This window comes from Perca flavescens, chromosome 20 (assembly GCF_004354835.1).
Source record: "Perca flavescens isolate YP-PL-M2 chromosome 20, PFLA_1.0, whole genome shotgun sequence".
In the NCBI taxonomy this organism is placed as follows: domain Eukaryota; kingdom Metazoa; phylum Chordata; class Actinopteri; order Perciformes; family Percidae; genus Perca; species Perca flavescens.
In genome coordinates, this window is record NC_041350.1 from 30352110 (window position 1) to 30369229 (window position 17120).

General features: G+C 42.5%; 1 long non-coding RNA gene across 2 annotated transcripts; it reads right to left on the reverse strand.

Annotated features, from left to right (window-relative positions):
* Nucleotides 1–9522: 9522 nt before the first annotated feature.
* LOC114546317 (uncharacterized) lies at nt 9523–16656 on the reverse strand. Of its 2 annotated transcripts, XR_003691018.1 has the most exons (10): nt 16062–16656; nt 14295–14409; nt 13326–13901; nt 13072–13248; nt 12786–12862; nt 12420–12596; nt 12067–12296; nt 11798–11953; nt 9993–10066; nt 9523–9918 (listed from the first exon to the last, which is right to left on the reverse strand). It is a non-coding gene; the product is annotated as an uncharacterized LOC114546317 (long non-coding RNA). The 2 variants fall into 2 exon arrangements; XR_003691019.1 differs by lacking the exons at nt 9523–9918; nt 9993–10066 and adding an exon at nt 11506–11544 and having other exon boundaries at nt 16062–16655.
* Nucleotides 16657–17120: the final 464 nt, after the last annotated feature.

Here is a 17120-nt window from a genome sequence, read left to right on the forward strand (position 1 = left end):
TTTGTCCCTGCGTGGACGAAGGAATAAAAGAAAGGCCCTTTTTCAGTAGGTTCTTTTGGGGGGGCATGAGTTTTAGATTTTTAGAGAGGTTGATTACCTCCCTCTCTTGGTTAAGGTTTGGTTTAGGAAAGTGAAAGTTGTTAGAGGGTTGAAAGTAAGTGGGTGGGGTCCAGGGGGTGGAGACAAAAGTGGGCGTGGTTAGGGTTAGGGGTAAATAAAGAAAGTCAAGGCGGCGAAGGCGTTGAGGCTTTACTGCACAAACTACTGGTCGGAGTACAAACTCAAGGCCAGCCCCGCCCCTCCTCAGGGCCCTCCTCTCATGTACAAAAGTACTTCTTGTTGTAATCTCATGTGTATAAATCAACGTTAGGGGTCCAACACAGAGGCTCGGCGAAATGTGGTTATGGTTAGGGTCAGAGGTCATGGATAGGGCTAGAGGTCGGAAGAGAAGAAGGAAAAATGAGGTTAAGATTAGGCAAGAAGAAAGGGGAAAGGTTAAGTTTAGGGAAAGAGAAGGGGGGGAAGGGGAATAGGTTAAGTTTAGGCATGAAAAAGGGAGGAAAAGAGGTTGGGTTTAGGAAAGGGAGAGAGAGGCAAAGCGTGGATAGGAAGGAGGTTGGGTTTAGAAAAGAGGGGAGAAGAAAGAGAGGGAGGGGGAATGGTTGGGTTTAGGGAAAGGGGGAGGAAGGTAAAGGAAAGAGAAAAGGAGAAAACAGAAGAAAAAAGGAACGAAAAATAGAGAAAAAAAGGAAAAAGAGAGAAAGACACAGAAAAGAGAAAGGAAGAGAGGAAAGAAGGAAAAAAGAAGAAAAAAGGGGAGAAGGAGAAAGGGAGAAGAGGAAAAAAGAAGAAAGAAGCGACAAGAAAAAGGTTGAAAGAAGAGAGGTTAGGAAAAAGAAGAAAAGAAAAGCAAAGAAGAAAGAAAAAAGGAAGCCTATTTCTCATTCAGACCCCTGGGTACAATAGTGCTTAACCTCTTAATCCACATGCGTTCAGTTCTCCGTCTGAGTTAGGGGGTAAGGGTTAGGGTTAGGGATGAGTAAAGAAAGTCTGAAGTTAGTTGAAGCACTAACTACCAGCAGGAGCAAAACCCAAGCAAGCCGCAGCCCCCAGGGGGACCCCCCAACTCACAGCCATGTCAGAGACGTTAGAGTCAGAGTGAGTGGTCTAACTTGGTGGCCTGGAGCAGGACAGTCATAATGTAGGCCAAAGGTAAATGGGAGGGTTAGAGGGTGGAGGGAGAGGGGAAGAAAGAGAGAGGGGGGGAGAGAAAGAGAGAGAGAGAGAGAGAGAGGGGGAAAGAGAGAGAAAAAGAGGAGGGGAACTCAGGTGTAGGTAAATAGAAAGAGAGGGTTAAGTTAAGGAAAAAGTTAAAGGGAAAGGGAAATAGAGGGAAAAGCCTACAGGGAAAGAAAGGGGGGAGAGAGAGAAAGAGAGAAAAAAGGAAAAAAAAAGAAAAAGGAGGGGGAGAGAGAGAAGAGGGAAGGGGAGGAACTAAGGTTTAGGCAAACAGAAAGTGAAAGGGTTAAGTTAAGGAAAAAATTAAAGGGAAAGGGGAATAGAGTGTGAAAGGCCTCTAGGGAAGGAGAGGGAGGGAGAGAGAAAAAAGGAGAGGGAGGAAGAGAGAGAAAAAACTTAAGTTTAGGCAATAGAAAGCGAAAGGGTTAAGTTAAGGAAAAAGTTAAAGGGAAAGGGGAATAGGGAAAGGCCTCCAGGGAGGGAGAGAGAGAGAGGGAGAGAGAGAAAGAGAGAGAGGGGGAGAGAGAGAGAGACAGAACTTAGGTTTAGGCAAATAAAAAGCGAAAGGGTTAAGTTAAGGAAAAAATTAAAGGGAAAGGGAAATAGAGTGTGAAAAGCCTCCAGGGAAGTGGAGGGAGGGAGAGAGAGAAAGAAAAGGAGAGGGAGAGGGAGGGGGAGAGAGAGAGAGACGGGGAGAGAGAACTTAGGTTTAGTCATAGAAAGCAGAAGGGTGAGGGGAAGGGAATAGAGTGTAGAAAGGCCTCCAAAGGGCGTGAGAGGAAGAGAGGTTAAGTTTAGGAGACGAGAGAGGGATGGTTGGGGTTAGGAAAAGATGGGGAGGTGGGGGGGGATTTGGGAAGAGAGATGGGGGAGGATTAAGCATGCTGGGAGGGGGTCAGGGTTAGGAGTGAAGGCAGTAGGATTGAAGCACGAAACATGGACTTCAGACTAATTCCCCACTGTCCTATCTCTCATTCAGGCCATTGGGTAGGTGTGTACCCAGTTTTTTGATCCAGGACTTCTCAACTCTCCTACGCTGCTGAATGGACCAGGCTGGATTGGACTCCAGGATGGTGGCCCTGAGGTTGGTCCAGCCATGTCAACAAAGTGTTGGACTAGAGGGATATGCAGGTTCTTTTGCCAATTTATATTATACCTGTGCTGGGTAAATCTTGTCAATAAAGAGTTTCCTGATTCCCCAACATATTGTTTGGTACATTGTAAGCATCTGATTAAATAAATAATATTTTTCTGATGTACAGTTTTGTTCCTTTGGGTCAAAAAAAACTCTTTAGAGGTCTGATTCTGTACCATTTTATAGTTCCTGTAAAAATCCCCCTGTGCTCTGGGCCTGTAGAGGCCTGAGTTTGGCTTTGACCAGAATATCCCTCAAATTCTTATTTTTTCTAAAGGCTGCAATCAGCCTGTGATTCTTTAAGAAAATATTATTGCCTCCAGAGGAAATAAAATTCTTTTTTAATTGTTTAACCAATTTCACATTTTCTGTGGAATATGTAACAATAATTGGTAGAAAGGGGTCAAGACAAATTGGTTTAGGCTGGGTGAATGTTCTCAAAGCCTGACACAGCATGGTATGAGAGTACCCCCTTGTGATTAATGAGGAAAATAAAGTTTTTGTGGCACTTTTAAAATCCTCTGCCTGAAAAAAAAGCTGATGGCGGTACATCCAGATTTTTGACTCCACAAAATCAAAATAATCTTTAAGGTAGCTTGGGTGCAATATCAATAAGAAAATTTAAATAATAATCAATATACTCCGCTGTACGGTATGTCTCACTCTCACAATCAGAGACAATTGGGCGTCCCGGGGGAATGTAGTAGGGGAGGCTCCAGGATTCTCTTTTTTTGTGGATCTTAGGTAAGAGATAAAATCTGCCCATTCTAGGCTCTTTATTTCCCTGGAGGTAAGACATTTGTTTATGGTTAATAATTTTTTTATTATAAAATGATAAATGGATTTTATTTACTAATGGTATGGTATCTTTATAAATAGGCCTATCTAGTTTAGTATAATAATTTTGGTCATTAAGCTGTCTATGACCCTCCCACAGATAGTCCTTCCTATCCATGAGGACCACAGCGCTCCCTTTGTCTGGAAGTTTGATCACAATATTGTTATTTTCACTCAACTCACAGAGTGCTTCAGTTTCAAATTTACTAAGGTTAGATTTGGTCCAGCCTATTTTATAGTTGTTTTGAAAGTGCTCATTGTCCAATTGTGTCAAATTTGTGACCTCAGGAGGGAACCCAAGTGGACTTGGGAATGAAAGGAAGATGTGTGGAATCAGGTTTGTTATCATAATAAACAGACAGCTTCAATTTCCTATGGTAATTTTGTAGGTCAAGTTTAGTCTGATCTTTTAAACGTGGCTAAACCTGTGGAGAGAGGGAATGAAAGTTAACCCTTTATTAAGCAGCATGCTCTGTGCTGCTGTCGGCTGAAAGGATTCACACAGGTTAATCACAGTATTTAACCCTGCTTCATTTTCTCTACTTACAGGGAAGCTGGATCCAGTGCTGTAGCATGTGTTCACCAGTCTGTTTGGACCAGTGAATGTGCTCACTTTCCACTTTGAAGTTGTTTCTGGAGAGCTGAGGGATGGAAGTGTAGTTATCATGAATGTGTGTATTTAAATGTCTCAAATTGTCCTGCTCAATGGGTTCAAGGTTCCTACTAAAGTTGAGTAGGACGACAAAAATCTCTGACTTAGGAAAAGCCTTCTCAGCCATTTTAACAGCTCTCCTCAGCTGTGGGATGGACACAGTGTCCACATGTTTGGCCCTGCTGTTGATGCCAAAAGAAAGGACAGTTTTCTCCACAAACATGGAGACTGGTGTTTTGGCTAAAATGGCTTCAGCATGAGCAAAGGTGGTCCCCGGGTAGGTGTCCACCTGGATGTGATTTTGGGGAAAAGGTGGCAGCTTGGACAGATTTGAGTCTCCCAGGAAAATCCAGGGTTTCTTTGGCTCCAGTGACCAGACAGAGTCCTTGTTGCTGGTCTGGGCATGTCTGAGGGGCCTATTTTCAGGGCTAGTTGGAGCAGGTGGGGTTGATGAGGCCAGGGGTGCAAAGGAGAGTGTGCTCTGGACTGGGGGCTTGGGTTGGAGGTTCAGCCTTGCACCAGTGCTCTGCAGGGTTGTAGTTGATGTGGTTCCCTCTGTGTTTGTTGGTTGCAGGTTTGGGAGCCTGCGTGGAGGCCTCTGCTGCAGTGGCGTGTCCAGGACTTGGATTACAGGCGAGAGGGAGCCAGGTGAGTGAGGAGAGAGGGGAGAGGAGGTGGGGAGGAAGGCGGAGGGAATTGGAGAGGAGGGGGAAAAGTCTAGGGCAGGATGGGGGGGGGAGGTGGAGGTGGGAGGGGCCTCACATGGAAGAGGGTCCTCATGTAGAGAGATCAATTCAGCCTCCTCTACCCGTTGCTGTTGCTCCATTTCTGTTTCATCCACTGTCTGGGTGCTCTGGACAGTCTTCTGAGGAGCTGTGTGGGTCTCCACCGCCTGCTGTGCTGGGCCTGTTCTCAATGCCTGCCACTGTGTGATGATCCGTGGGACTCCAGGTTGTGCAGGAGCTGCCACCCTCAAAAAATCAGTAATGGCAGAGCTAAGGTGTCTTCTCCTCACAGGCTGACAATCTGACCTGGCTACCGCTGGAGTTGGAGGAGGGAATGTCTGTGGAGGAGGAGGAGGAGGGGGAGCTGGAGGTACTGGGTCCTTTGGTGAAGCTGCCCTACCTGTCTCCTACCTATGTTGCTGCTGGGGCCGCTGCCAGCCGCGCTGGAAGGTCCCTCCACGCGGAGCATCATTTTGTGTTCGGCGGTTCTGCTGACCTCCGTTGTTTCAGCCCCTTCTCTGGTAAGTGTTGTTGTTGTAGGTCTGATGTCCGGCCTGGTTTTTACCTCCATCTGATTTGTAGTTTCTATCCAAGATCCTTGAGAAGGTGGTGGCTAATCAGTTATGTGATTTTCTACATAGCAACAGTCTATTTGATGATTTTCAATCAGGATTTAGAAAGCATCATAGCACAGAGACGGCACTGGTGAAAATTACTAACGACCTTCTAACTGCTGCAGACAAAGGATTTGTCTCCATTCTTGTTCTACTAGATCTTAGTGCTGCATTTGACACTATTGACCATACAATCCTGTTACAGAGACTGGAACACTTAGTTGGCATTAAAGGAATCACACTAAGCTGGTTTAAGTCCTATTTCTCTGAACGATCCCAATTTGTTAATGTTAATGATAAACCCTCCAAGCACGCTAAAGTTAGCCATGGCGTTCCTCAAGGCTCAGTGCTTGGACCAATTCTATTTTCCTTATATATGCTTCCTCTAGGTAATATTATTAGGAAACACTCAATTAACTATCACTGTTACGCAGACGATACCCAATTATATCTGTCAATTAAGCCAGATGAAAGTGGTCAGTTAGCAAGACTTCAAACGTGTATTGAGGATATAAAATCCTGGATGACCCACAATTTCCTGATGTTAAACTCAGACAAAACTGAAGTTATTGTGATAGGACCAACGCACCGCCGAACTTTGTTTTCGAAAGATATAGTTAATCTGGATGGTATTGCCCTGGCCTCCAGCACTGCTGTCAGAAATCTAGGAGTTATTTTTGATCAGGATATATCCTTCAACGCCCACTTAAAACAAACCTCAAGAATAGCCTTTTTCCATCTTCGTAACATTGCCAAAATTAGGAATATCCTGTCTCAAAACGATGCTGAAAAACTAGTCCATGCATTCGTTACTTCTAGACTAGATTACTGCAATTCCTTATTATCAGGTTGCCCAAATAAGTCCATTAAGACTCTCCAACTGATCCAGAATGCTGCAGCACGTGTTCTGACGAGAACTAAGAGAAGAGATCATATTTCTCCTGTATTAGCTTCTCTGCATTGGCTTCCAGTGAAATATAGGATCGAATTTAAAATCCTCCTCCTGACTTACAAAGCTCTAAATGGTCAAGCACCATCATACTTAGAAGAGCTCTTAGTACCTTATTGTCCCACTAGAGCACTGCGCTCCCGGAATGCGGGCTTACTTATGGTTCCTAGAGTCTCTGGAAATAGACTGGGGGCCAGGGCCTTCAGCTATCAGGCTCCAGTATTGTGGAACCAGCTCCCAGTCTGGGTTCGAGGAGCAGACACCGTCACCACATTTAAGAGTAAACTGAAAACTCTTCTCTTTGATAAAGCTTATAGTTAAGGAGTGAGGAGTTGCAGCGTCCGCCTAACCCGGCCCACTGCTTCTCCTCGTAGTCATCAGTTTTATATACTGTATAATTAATAATCTAGCGAGAGTAGAGGGAGGCAGGCCAGTACAGCCCGATCCGGTTGGGGAGAGTTCTAGCCCGACCAGGCACCTCTCTTTAACCTGCCTCTCTTAAGTTATGCTATTACAATTCTAGACTGCCGGGGAGGCTGTTCCTCCCTAAGACACACTGAGCTGCTCTCTCATCTCTACTTGTTACTTTTGTATGCATCCTGTCCCAGAAATGCTTGTTACTAATCTAGCTCTGGGGAGTTTACTCCCCGGAGTCCTTATGTTTCTTCTTCGCAGAGCATAGCTCTGCGAAGAAGAAACATAAGGATAACCTTCGAAGGATAACCTTTGAAGTCATTCTCTGCATTTCCCGGCCGCATCCTGCTGCGTCCTGCTGCATCCGCCCCATCCACCCGTGCTCTGCAGCGCCACGTTACATCCCGCAACGCCCCGCTGTGATGTTCCTATGCACAGAGTAGTCAGGATCCGGTATAGGAGACTGCACTACTCAGTATGACACGATGTGCCCTGCTATGACATGAACTTCCACGATAACCTTCAAAGTCACTGTGACTTCTAATGTGACTGTTATCACCACTGTTCATCACGCCCCCAACCGGCCCGTCAGACACCGCCTACCAAGAGTCTGGGTCTGCCGAGGTTTCTTCCTAAAAGGGAGTTTTTTCTTGCCACTGTCGCAATAGCCACTGCTAATGCTTGCTCTTGAGGGAATTACTGTAATTGTTGGGGTTTTGGAATTTATAGAGTGTGGTCTAGACCTACTCTATCTGTAAAGTGTCTCGAGATAACTTTTGTTATGATTTGATACTATAAATAAAATTGAATTGAATTGAATTGAATAGTTTGAGCAACAGCCATTGTTTTGAAACTGGCGGGAGTTGCTGCGTTGGTTACCCCGAACAGCCTGGGCATAGGTGGAGCGGTTGAAAGGCTGACGCTGGCGGGAGTACAAGAAAGCCTGTCTGTTTGGGGGGTTGTGATTCCTATTTTTACTTCTACCCCATTTATAACTCACATACTGCCAGCCTTCATCATTCCAGTTTTGGCCCGCCATCTCCAAGCTGAGCCGAAGGCCGTCGGAAAACACTCAGAATAGAAAAAACATTTACTTAAAACTATCTCAAAAAAGAGAGACGTGATGGTCAATAAATGAGAACATTTATTGTACATGAGCGACGCGTTTCAGCATTTAAAAATGCCTTTTTCAAGCTCAGAATCACTTAGTATCTCACAGCAAAGTTACTTCTCCCACAGTGCAGTAAATGGTCGGCACCGGGAGCAGAGCAGATCATAACATCCTGTTTCTAGAAAGCCCCTCGTGACCTCAGAGCCAATGACAAGGCTTGAAAGAATAACATAGTGTGTGTGGGGAAACCAAGGCCTACTTAAAGGTCCCATATGGTAACACTTAAACTTATATTTGTACCGTTTATATGTGTTTATTAAACACTAATTTAATAGTGTTACCCAAAAAAAAGAGTTGGGTTGATTTTCCCAAACTTTTCTGAGAGCCCTTTTTCTCCCCTCCCACACACGCTTGGATTCGCTGCTGGATGGAATGTTCAGCCTACAACTAAAGAGCAGAACGCTCCGATTGGCTGAGCACAGATAAACATAGAACGCGGTCTGGAATCAGATTTTGTTGGAAGCCTGCTATAAAAAAACATGGCAGCGGGATTTGCAAGACCTTACCAGTTAGAGCCCGAATGCTCAAGTTCAGAGGATTCAGGCGAAGAGGACCAATTCATTTCTTTTGGAAGAGGTCAGCAAGACGTTTCAGAGTGGTAAGTTGAATGTGTTTTCATCTTAGTAGGCAGTGTGTGTGTCTTCAGTGATGTGGCTATTCGGGGCTAAGGCTAACGTTATATGGTGGCTGTGTATTTTTGCGTCTTTCGGGTTTTTAAACATTTGAAAGTCACAGAAACCACTTAGAGTGAATGATGTGTTTTCATGTGATTATCATACTGTCGGCGATGTGTCTGTGTTTATGTTCCGGTGCACGGCACATAACGTTACCTGACACGCCCACCTACTCTTATCCCCGGCTCTCTGTGCGCCGCTGTTGCCTGGAAAAGGCAATGTTAAAATACATTCTCTAGTCAGTATTAAATATTTTTAAACACACAGATCAAGTATTAAAGTTAATTGTTGTTTCCAAATATATTCAATTTGTTTTCATTGAATTAAAAAAATTGCCGTGCTTTTCCTGTTTCATGCTTCAGTTGATGTTTAATGTTACTACAGGTGCACATGTGGACATTGTGAGCGGATGCCGTCCGAGGTTGAAAATGTGTGCTGCAGGGAGATACCACAAGTAACGTTACAATTATTGTCTGGTTTATCTCACTGCATCCACGTAAATATTAAAAAGCATGTCATAAACCAATTGTTGTCAAAGAGCACAAAGACACAGCATCACCAGGTTACTTTGCTTCCTGCTTTTTAATATCACTGTCATATGTAATTTAACTGTCTATGTAATATTTTATAAAGGTCAGAAGAAGATGTGATGAGCTACCTGACCCACCAGTGTCTGGTGGAGCACCCAGGCCTGGAACCTGTCTGTCTGAACCTTTATTCACTGCAGAACGCACTGAATATTTACAGGGCTGATTATGGTCCTCTGAGACTCAGAGTAATGACAAAGTAAGTGTTCCAATAAATAGTTTATATTAACACATAATATATTTATATACAGCTGTTTTAATTATATTATGCTACATTAATTAAACCAGACTCCAACTCCTGTTGTACAACACCAAGAAGTATGAGGACCACAACAGAGAAACAATTGGCAACAGAAGCTTAGAAATGTTTAATTCAATTTTATTTACAGAGACCCAACAATTCCCACCAAGAGCAAGCATTTGGTGCGACAGTGGCGAGGAAAACTTCCTTTTAACAGGCAGAAACCTCAGACAGAACCAGGCTCTTGGTGGGCGGCCATCTGACGCTGCCGGGGGGGGGAGAGAGAGAGAGAGAGGCATATAATAATGACATGAACTATAATAATAATGGGTGTCAGCAGAACCACCAAAATCCTAATAAAGATGCTAGGTAACAGGCATTCATGGAACAGATGAACAGCAACCACAATAGCAAGTTAACATTATAACAACTAATGCAACAATAGAAATATTTATATTTAAAGCAGTGGGTATAATAAAACGATATGAACTGTAGTAGAAATAGTCTAATAACAGTTGCAGCAAGCGCAACGATGATCAAAGAAAAACCTGAGAAAGCAGAGTGATAAAAAACAGATACTGTAGGACATCACATCAAACTATTTGCGGCTGGATAAGGGTGTGAACGGCTCTCTCCAAAAACTTCCTGCAGAAAGTGGTGCAGCTGGGCAATGTGATCATCTGGGGGAAACAGATTACAGCCAAATCATAACAGTATTTTTAAGTGATACATTTTTATGCTAAATTAACTGTACCTCTGCTGTTGCTCCTCCTTGCACTAACGTCGTTGAGGTCGTCGGTCCAGCTGAGCTCAGACTGGCTCACCTCACTAAAAACAAAATGTTTACACATAAAAGTTTTACTTGGACTGATGCCCTATTATTTTTATTCTGTAATTGGATCAATGTAAAAATGTGGTCATTGGGACCGGCTCTTCTGTTAACAAGGAGTCTGAAGCTCTGCCGCTGCTCCTTCTTGCACTACAGTTGTTGACGTTGTGGGTACACCTGAGCTCTGACTGGCTCCCCTCACTGAAGACAGCAAAAGTTTAAACAAAATGTCAGTAAGAATTATATGCATAAATCAAAACATGTAACCTGTTTTAAGTATTTCATTTATATTTCTTCTTTTTTTGTCGTTACAGGTATTTGGCCTACAGAAGTTTTGTCAGCTGGTGCTGGGGGACACAAATCCTGCCATGGCCTCTTCCATGGATGGCACCGAGAACTCAGCACAAGGATCCTCTGGAATGGTGATCTTCTGCAGCTCTTCAGTAAAAGGTGCTGGGTCAGGACAACACTTTCATGTTGTGAGGGCGATGAGTTCATTTACATAGCCTGTGGAATGAATGAATTATTTTTATTTATTCATTAACATGTAATGTTTAATAGCAATGTACTAAATGTATGTGTGGCACAGTGTGTTCTACACGACACGCAAATATTAGCCCCCTTTTTAATTTTTGAACTGATCAGAAGCTAAGGATTCAAAACATAAACTACTTTATTACTTATCTGTATCAGTGTCTGGTCACAGGGTCCTTTGAGTACATGTGGTTTGAATGAGTGAGGTCAGCAGAGGGCGCTCTAGGCTTTACGACACACTGGGCATCAGTAGCTAATGCTGACGGTAGAAGTAATCGTCAGTACGTGATGAACGAGTTTAAGTGTGTACGCTACAGAGAGTGATCTGATGTGAACTCTGTTTTTACAGAAATGTTTAATGTGAAATCATTAAGCGTAACATAGTAATTAATTATATTGCAGTGAGAGAGACTTTCACCAACAAGAAATGCAAGAGATAAAAGAAATAGGACTAATAAAAATAATAGCAGTGGGCATCAGTCCAAGTAAAACTTTAATTTGTAAATATTTTGTTTTTAGTGAGGTGAGCCAGTCTGAGCTCAGCTGGACCGACAACCTCAACGATGTTAGTGCAAGGAGGAGCCGTTCACACCCTTATCCAGCTGCAGAGTGATTCTGTAGCAGGCTATAATAGCTACAGTTCCTAACATTCTATTAGACTGCTATATACCCACTGCTATAAATATTAATATTTCTGTTATTTCATTAGTTGTTAATGTTAACTTGTTATTGTGGTTTCTTTTAATCTCTGTTCCATGAATGCGTGTTACTAATGCCGCTTTTCCATTACATGGTGCCTACTCGCCTCTACTTGCCTTTTTTGGTTTTCCATTACAAAAAAAAGTACCTGGTACCTGCTAACAGGTACTTTTTTTAGTACCTCCTCAGCCGAGGTTCCAAGCGAGCTGAGGCGAGCCGAGAAGGTGAAGTGAAACCCTGCAGGCTGTTGAGTGGTCGGAAAGAATTGTCACTGATCACTGCATTGCTAGCGACAGACAGCATTTTCAAATAGTTTTTTTCTCTCTCTCTCCCCCCCCTGTCTAGAAGTCTACACATTGTGCTAAGCTACCTGAGGAAATGGCCCAGATCAAAACTTTTTGTATTTTAATAATCTGGTCAGACAGTAGGCCAGCAAAACTACTCTAACAGGGGTGGTTCTGTCATAATGACGCCTGGCTGTGCATAATGTGCATTACCTGTAAAGCATCCCAATGAATGGGTACACCACACTCTTTGGTGTAAAGCGGATGACAACGCTGTGGAAGGCCTCAAGAGAGGATGTTTGGTGGTGAGGGCTTAGCTTCTCCACACCCTTGATGAACCTCTTGTTTGTCTGTAGGAAGCCTTTGATCCTATGAAATTATTTTAAAACTGTTTAGAAAATGCTTTTGGATGTCAAATGTAATGGTTTTATATTACCATCATTTATATATTTCAAAGGAATAAAATAAGAATAAATGTATACCTGGCTTCAACCACCTCCTCTTATCTATGACATCACTGTGCTCACACTTTGTAAAAAGGGGGTCTTCGTGTGTGTGAATGTTGTGGATGTGATTGATGACAGGTATCCACTTTGCCACCTTCTCTGGGCCCGTCTTGGATGATGATGCAGTCCAGTAGATGGTTCCGAATACTTTTTTACCACCTCAAAATCCTTTTTCTTGGCAAGTTTGTTGATGTTCTTAGACATCCCTTGGATTAAACAATATAGTAAAAACTACTGAGTCATATTGAAATCCCAAGTCAGAGCTAACAGTAAATTACAAATTCAGACAGAACAGTGTGTCAAAAGCATAATAGATTTATATGTCATACCCTTATCAATATGCCAGACGTCATAGTACTGTTTGATGCCCTTTTCTCTCAGGTATTTTTGAATCTGGGGGTGTCTTTGACTATGCAGTCCAATGTGACACCACCTGCCTCCAGAAGAGCAAGGCTTCGCTTCAGACCTTCCTTCTCCATGTAGTAACTCCCTCCGACCTCATTGCTCTGTTGATAGAAAACAGGGTAGATCGGGGGAAGAGGAAACAATATGAAATAGCTGGAGCAAAAGTCCAATGTGCTGTCATAAAAGGTCATGTTAGATTACTATGTTGGGGATGCTTTGCAATTGCATTTGCACTACTAAGTAGTGGTGGTTTAAATATCTTTGGTAATATACACTGGTAATATACACACCTGCACAAGTTGGATATCGATTACTGTGTTGGTTTCAAGATTCATCACGGTATAGCTTCCAAATTTGGCACAATGGCCTGCAAGACAACGGTAAACACAAATTGTAGTAAAACAATGTAGTACAGTACATGTAATAAAGTAAAGCGTTAAGGCAGTTTAAAAAAAACAACTATTTCAGCTGTAGCATTACATAGTGGCGCTCCGGTCCCACCCTACAGGGTGATACAGTGAAAGTGCTACTAGAAATTAGTTTTCAACTCAAAATGATGGCATTTCTGCTACTGACCTGGAGAATCTGCCCGCATATCTCCTCCAATGATGACCTCGCTCTGCTGGCTTAAACTTTGAAGCTCAACCTGCTGGGCCCGTTTCCATTTCCAAACAATGGCAGGTTCAAGATAGCTTTTGGCATGTTTCCGGAAAGCTTGGTATTGTATGCTCTTCACACCAACGCGTTGAAAACCTTTTTAAAAAATAATGAAAAATGTAAATTGCAAGTTGATATGCGTATAACAAAAAAAATATATCGTACCTAAATACCTTTTTCATTTGGATGAAAGATGTCCCTGTAAAATATACAGCCGCAGAGAAATGAATGTTCCCTGCAGGTGTACTTCCGATGAACGGTTGACTCTTCGACTGTCTGTTGAACTCACAACGGTGGCACGTCTGATCAACAGCAAGGAAAGTCCCACGTATAGTTTTCCGGACATCACACATGGAGCTGCACACTGGACATAACTCAAACAACTCGAGGAGGCAGTTTTCGTATACAATATATTTAGGTACATCATATGGTGGTGAGGCTTGTCTGTGCAAGGGGAAAAAAAGATGAAAAGAAGCACAACAAACATAAGAAATATTATTCACATCAGAATTGAGACACTTAGCTATTGGATATTCCTTGAGATACAGTCGATGACTCTGTTGTCATTGATACACTTTGAATGAAAGTGGAGTCATTAGGGTCAGTAGCCTCAGTGGAGGCCTCCCATTCATCGTCGTCCTCCTCTAGTTCCAGTCGCGGCCTCTTTTTGGGTGGAAGGGGCTTCAAGGGTGTTGAGGTGAGAAGTGGGGGAGACCACACATTCTCACAGACCACACTTGTCTGAGAAGCTATTTGGAAATTATGCCTTTGTCAAACAATGTAGACTGTGGCTCATTTGAAATAGCAGTAATAACAAACATAAAATACTATCATGATACATAAATACATATCATGTAGTGCATAGGACAAGATATATGTATACAGTCTCTAAGATCAATGTTAAATGTCTGCCCACATTATGTACTATATCTCACTGATAAGGTTCCCATATTTGTTTTCTCTTTGATCCCCTCTTTCAACTGCAATGGGAATATATGGTCCATAGATATATAATTTGGGAATAACTATTACCAGTAATCATTCAAATAATTACTTTTGACTTATCAGCTTATAAACAAAAATGTAAACAAAAAACAACATTGCAGGTAAACTAGCATTTACAAAAATTCAATTTCACTAACCTCTGCTTCTGACGTGGGTCTTAAGAGTGTCCTTGGATAGTTGGGTTCCAACAGATCTTTTCTGGCAGCCAATACTCCGGGAGGTATTGGCCTGGGAAACGGGTCTAATGGCTCCCTAAGAATACATTCACATATATTAGGAAATGAAAAGGAGACAGCATGATAATATTGCTAGTCATAAGTCATTTCATTTTTCATTGTAGGCAAACAACAAAAAGTGTGGGGACTATCAGAGACCAGCAGCAATAGAACACAAGAAAAAAAAATATTCGACAAGGTAGCCTCCTCTGTCTACTATAACATAAATGACAAATAAAGGCACTTGGATGAGGCAAGTAACACTATACAGTGGCACTGCAAACAGTGCAGTATAACAAGGTATTTAACAAGTTATATGCAATACAGGTATAGGTGTATATAATAATATATATATATATAATATAATAATAGGTAACTAGCTAGGTTAATCACATGTAGAGCTTATGACATATACTGCTATATATATATATAAGCAGGGTATGCATTTTTTATCATTTGACAGAATCAAATCAATAACGTAATCCTTTATTTATATCGTTTATAATAGATTATCAGTGTACTTTCTTGCCAGATTCGCTTGCCAAGAAAATACTGTATATCAGACGCTGCAAATGGCGAGCCGCGGTGCGTCCTGTCCCACAGCAGGGTGGAGAAAAAAAGCTGCTGGCGCCTCCAGGGGACTTGGGGGCGCTTTTGCCCCTAAAAAACGGACTTGAACCCGGCGAGAGCACCAACACAGATTCGCTGAGTATACGCGCTCCGCCCGAGATTAACAATATTACAAACACATTAAAGGAACACGCCGACTTATTGGGAATTTAGCTTATTCACCGTAACCCCCAGAGTAAGACAAGTCGATACATACCCTTCTCATCTCTGTGCGTGCTGTAATGCTGTCTGACGGCTCCAGCATTAGCTTAGCCTAGCACAGATCCTGCAGGTAACTGGTTCCAACTAGCCTACTGCTCCCAATTGTGACAAAAGTGACAAAATAACTCTAACATGTTCCTATTTACATTTTGTGATTTGTAGAGTCACAGCGTGTACAAAAAACAACGTAACATGAGACACAGCCATCTTCTAACAGTAAACAAACCGGGAACTATATTCTCAGACAGGCTTGCTGCGAGCATATCACTCCGCCCAAGTACTATATACTTCCGCCTGAGAATATAGTTCCCGGTTTGTTTACAGTTAGAAGACGGCTGTGTCTCATGTTACGTTGTTTTTTGTACATGCTGTGACTCTATAAATCACAACATGTAAATAGGAACATGTTGGTGTTATTTTGTCACTTATTGGGAGCAGTAGGATTACTGGAACCATTCACCTGCATGTTCTGTGCTGGCCTGATGCTGCTGGAGCTGTCAGACAGCCTTACAGCACGCACAGAGATGAGAAGGGTATGTATGGACTAGTCTAACTCTGGGGGTTACGGTGAATAAGCTAAATTCCCAATAAGTCGGCGTGTTCCTTTAAAAAAGTATGCAACATCACTATTGTTTGCTTTGTAGCTAGCTAAGTTAGTTAGCTAGTTGAGTAGCTAGACAACTAGCTAGCTAACATTATAATGTACACACACACACACACACACACACACAAATACACACACACACCGTACGTTAGCTAGCTGTGACGCAGCCAGCTAACCAACCATTAGGAAAAACGAAAAATGATCAACTCAGTTAGCTAGCTAGTAATCTACGTTATAAAATTGTTTTTACTCACCGTTTCAATGCTTGGGATAGTGTGCCGAATAGTTTGAATGGATCCTTTCATCAACAGTAATTTTGATACGACTCCAGCATCATATAGCCCCTGATTCAGTACGGACTGCGGTGAGAAATGTGCAGTACATAGCCGAAAAGCCTGACTCGGCACAGGTTGAGGCAAGTCTCCAAAAATAAAATCCATCCACATGTCAGCGACATCTTTGTCTTTTGGAAGGCAGTGCAGTGATGTATTTGATACTCTGCACCCTGGAATGACGCATTTCTCGTGGCCGGTTTTCACATAGACATAATGGGTTTTCAGGGACGACTTAACTCCAGACATGACTCCCGCTTCTTCTAATTCTTCTCAGCAGCACAAAGCGAACGTTAGAAAAGGGGGCGGGGCTAGGTCGATTTTGGAACACGACACCCATTGGTTACCCGGTTTCTACGTAGTAAATACATCAAATTCTAACTGGCCCGTTTAGCTGGGAGGTGGTCTAGTTCTGTGGGGGGTGGAGAAATGGCGACAGTGAGCGATTTCACATTTTCACAGCTTTTACTTTACACCCCCGAGCCTATATGACACACAGAATCCCATAGAAACCCCTTTTCACCATATGGGACCTTTAATGCCTGTTTGAAAATTAAGAAAAAAAGCAAGACATCATTCAAAATTAACTTAAAAAACACTGTAAATTAAAAATAACTCACAAGTATTATAAAATTAATTAAATAATAACGAAATCTTGTAAAAATACATATGAAAGCACTTAATTTAGATCCAAATAAATCTCTAAGTGAGTGTAAAATCCCCATAAAGACTCATATTTCATTTCTGTTCATTTTTCTCTTTTTCCAGGATTCCAGGGAGGCCAAGGTCGAGGTCAGGTGAGGTAAGTATTATTTAGGGTTCTTTGAAAGATCAAGGTTAGGGTTAGATTGCCATATTAGGGTTAGGGTTATGGTCAGGTAAGGGTTAAGCCCATGGTTAGGGTTAGGCACTCAATCAAATGGTTATAGTCAGGTAAAATGACTGGTGGGTGCCTGCTGTTATTCTTCACCCAGTCAATTG